The sequence below is a fragment of the Capsicum annuum genome, chromosome 2 (genome assembly GCF_002878395.1).
Source record: "Capsicum annuum cultivar UCD-10X-F1 chromosome 2, UCD10Xv1.1, whole genome shotgun sequence".
NCBI classification, from domain to species: Eukaryota; Viridiplantae; Streptophyta; class Magnoliopsida; order Solanales; family Solanaceae; genus Capsicum; species Capsicum annuum.
In genome coordinates, this window is record NC_061112.1 from 116385700 (window position 1) to 116390411 (window position 4712).

A 4712-nucleotide genomic window follows, 5' to 3' on the forward strand; every position below is an offset into this window, starting at 1 on the left:
TCCATTCATCAAGAATATTTTTGAAGTCCCTTCATTCATCATTTATAACGTTTAAGTCATAGTATCATTCCTCTCTTTAATTCTCAACTATCATAAAAATTCAAGTAAGATAATAAGGCTCTTGACTCATCATTTAAATTAGGCAAGTTTAGGAACTCATAACTCATAAATCAAGTAGTAACACACTGGAAGAGGAAAGGATTAGATAATTCATGCTCTTAATTCATATTTCAAAAACTTCAACACATACATACATATATACAAGTCAAATCACTTTCAAGAGAAGGCCTAGAGACCAAAACAATATTATCAAGGGCTTCAAAAGCATGATTATAATTTAAATCCAAAACCCTTTTTTGTAAGTTCATGATTTCTAAACCTTTAACATAATTAAGAGGAAATTTCTATGCCCATGTAATGTTAGGAAACCCCCACGTACCTTAAGTAGTTTAATTTGACAATTCAAACTCCAATCTTGATACTCTTCTTGAATTCTTGAACTTAGGATATGAACTTTTGATCTGTGAAAGAGAGGTTAGGGTTTTTGTTCTTGAGAAATTTTTTGAGTAAAATTGGGCATACTCTGCCCTAAAAATGCTTTAATCCTCAGATAATATGATTAAAAATTATAGGGAAAAGATGAGACTGCCCTCGGACTTAAAAAATGCTAAATAAATCCCATTTTTTAGGATTACCGTGACACGTTGATGGGGTCATTTTGATAAACACCGCGATGCGGAGGAATTGCGGTGACTCACTGGATTATGACAGTTGCTATCTTGGGGTTCACCACTGTAATACCCCAAAAAATCCAAACCAATATTAGAGCCATGTACCAAGATCATTCATAGTACATCATGGTTCTTTTATAGTTTTATGATTAAGTTAGATGTATATTAAGGCTTCAAATAACTCCCAGCTATCAGATGACTCAAAATATTCCCTACCGATTGAATTCTTGAGAAGCATATTGGTATAGTCAACTTCAAACAATCATTTCTCTCATTATACTTGGAATTTTTGAGTTCATCACCTATCAACAGATAGATAATTGAATTATCTTTCCAATGATACCAATTTTTCCTAAATCTGATATCGGAGCAAAGAGTTATTCCTAATTTACTCCAGCATGTCAGGCTAGAAACAGTGTGATGACATTCGTAGTAGCTTACCACATTTGTGATGACCTATCACGTAGTTCGTCAGCCTTAGGCAGAATCCAGCTTCTGTGTGATGATATTTTTAATGGCTTACCATATTTTTGTTGCCATGTCACAAATATCGTCAGCCTTAGGTAAAATCCAGCTTCTGTGTGACGATATTTTTGACGACTTACCACATTTTTTATGCGATGTCACAAATGTCATCAGCCTTAGGTAGAATCCAGCTTCTGTGTGACGACATTTTTGATGGCTTACCATATTTTTGACGCCATGTCACAAATGTCGTCAGCCTTAGGCAGAATTCAGCTTCTGTGTGATGACATTTTTGATGGCCTACTATATTTTTGTTGCCATGTCACAAATGTCATCAGCCTTAGGCAGAATCTAGCTTCTGTGTGACGACATTATTGATGGTTTGTCATATTTTTGATGTCTTGTCACAAATGTCGCCAGCTATTATTTTCAGCAACTGGAAATTTATTTTATAAGGGTATTTTGGTCTTTTCCCTTCACTTCCCACGACTTATAATCCTAAAGAGGAGTAATTTTTCCCATTTTTCTTCAGTTAAGCATCTCAAAACCCCTCTCTAATGCTCTCAACCACAAGATTAGGGTTTCCATCAAACTCATCTCTCAAAAGCAAGATTCAAGCCTTTTTCCAAGATAATCAAGAATTAAGTTTCCCAATCCAAGAACTCTCCAGCAAATCATCAAGGTTTCCTTTCTAAGGTATGTGTAGTGTTCATCTATGGATCCAATCCGTTCATAGAGCTCAAGAACCATGTTTTAAATAATATTTTGTAAACCTTTTGTGGTGAAATGAGTATGTACATGTTGATGATTATTGTTTAAGTTTCAAGATGATATCTAGTGGTGTTTTCATGGAATATATATGCTTGTTAGTTGAAAACTATGAACCTTAGATGGTGTAAAATGGTACAAGTTATGAAACACACCTATGCCTTAAAGATTGCATGCAAGGTGTTCGATAAAATGCTTAGGATGTTAGAAATTCATGTTTATATGGTTCCATGATGTCTAAATGACAAGTCCATATTAGCTATATACTTTAATATGAATTCCATACTTTTCATGTGTTGCTATTGTTGTGGTATGAAGCATGTATGATAATGGAGATATACAATATGCACATGAAATATAGCTATGCACTCCCTACCATACTTAATATGGTGAGGAACTAAATGATGTATAATATCCTCTATTTATGATAATGTGAATTGTGAACTCCAATCTTATGATCAAGTAAGTCATGTTGTGTTAGTTTCCTTCCATCGAGTCCTGGGGGTATTCGTACCCGAAAACTATAGTTGTCTGCCTAGATCCATGTCATGTTATCACGATACTCTCAGTCAAGCCATGATCTATAGAATTCAGTCAGTCATATGACTCAGGAAAATCCAGTAACCTCAGTAATCTCAATAGTTCAGTAATCTTAGTGATCTTAGTACTCAGTAATATCTGTAACCTCAATATTAAAACTCAATGTCAATAACTTCAGTACTCTCAACCAGTCCTCAGAACTCAGTACATTCCGTCAGTCATTGGAATCCAGTAAACTCAATTTTAGCTTCGCTAAAAAATACCACTTTTTTTAGTTCAGTTAATCAGTATCAGTTCAGTAAATTAGTTTAGTTAAGTTATTTAGTCCAGCCCAGTTATTCAGTTCAGTGTCTTTCAGATGGGAGTAGGATTTAGCACCGAGTGAGACTAGGGATGCGGACTCACCCACTAGAATAGGACTGAGATCCCTAGAAGCAATCCCTAAGTTCCAAAAGTATGTAGCCAGCATAGGTACGAGATGTCACCCATTAGATAGGACTGACATACTCAGGGGTCACCCGTTAGCATATTTATATGTATAGGACTGATCCCAGGAGTCACCCGTTAGATTAGTACTAATTCCATAGCAGATGTCTTTACTGGTGGCGCGGTATTGACACCTTTCCAGTCAGGGCACAGATTGGACCCCAGTAAGCTTAGCTTGGGGCATGTCGGTTAGATGAACACATCCCACAATTTTAGTTACAGATTCAGGACTGTCAGATACAGTCAACTCAGTTTAGTAGTACAGATTCAATACTGTTAGATACAGTCAATGCTTATCATTATAAATAGACTTCAAGATCACCCATTAGCTAGGACTGATCTCAACTATAGTTAAACAGTATCTGAATTATTAGATTTAAAGATCACCCGCTAGATAGGACTGATCTCAGACTAAGTCAAATCATCCTTATTATCAGTATACTCATGATCACCCGCTAGATACGACTGATCTCAGATTCAGTTACTCCAAGTAGAACAGAACTCAGATAGTTCCATCAGAACTTAGACTATCAGATACAGTCGCTCAGTATCAGTTACATCGGTTAGGCCGATCATCATAGTTATATCAGTCATATCAGTTATCAAAATTCATGATATCAATATTCATCTTCAGGACTGTCAGACACAGTTAAACAAACCAGTTCTTCATAATTCAAACTGTCAGAAATAGTCGTTTATCTATTCAGTATCTCAGTATCTGTACACTCATGTTGTCAGTATTTAGACTCAATAGTCAGTATCTCCACGAGTTCAGTTACAATTATGTATGCATGTATGTATTCTCACGTTTATATTAGCCAGCATTGTTCATGCATATAACCCTTTGCATTTAGCCTACCTCACTCGTATACTCAGTACATTCAGACGTACTGACGTATTTGTGCTATGGTTCTTTCTCTTATGTTACACCATAGGTTCATAGGCACGAGCTCTAGATCAGTAGTAGCATTCCAGTGTTCAGAGTTTGCAGTGAGTCCTTCTCATTCAAGGATGATATGATTATTGCTATATTTACTATTCAGTTGCTAGATGGAGTTAGTTGTATACATATTTCTTCAACTCCTTATTCAGTTCAGTTAGAGGCTTTCAGACTAGATGTCAAATTAGATATTTAGATCTCATTATTTTAAGTATTTATGACTTGTTTTTGTAATGCCGCGGAGAATGGGTCCCGGAGCGTCACACGGTGCTTGAGGCAATGAGTAGCCCCAAGCTAACCCTTTGAGGCATTTTCATTCAGTTCAATACAAATCAACGGGGTTTCCATAAATAACCCTCAAATATCAACAGAGTAATCATCATCTAAGAATAAAAGAATTTCAGAAAGATAACAAAATACGACTTATTAGTCAACTCCCAACATCTATACTAGTTTGACAAACCTCTAAGAAAATCAATAAAACCAGCGAGCCATTGAGACATGTCCCAACTGACTCATACTTAGTTATCAAATGTAAACAATTTCATGAAACCAACATCAGCACCACGTCCTCGGAACATGAGGTCTCACCACAACAGAGGATGTAGAATAGCGTGCCCGAAGAATCACTGTCGAACCTAGAACTGAGCACCTGAACCTACATTCTGAGAAAATATAGCCCACATCCGAAGATGTGGGTCAGTACCATGGAAAGGAACTGAGTATATGGGGGTGTATGCAGTTTTATAAACATCATCATCATAAATATTAATAAGAAATAT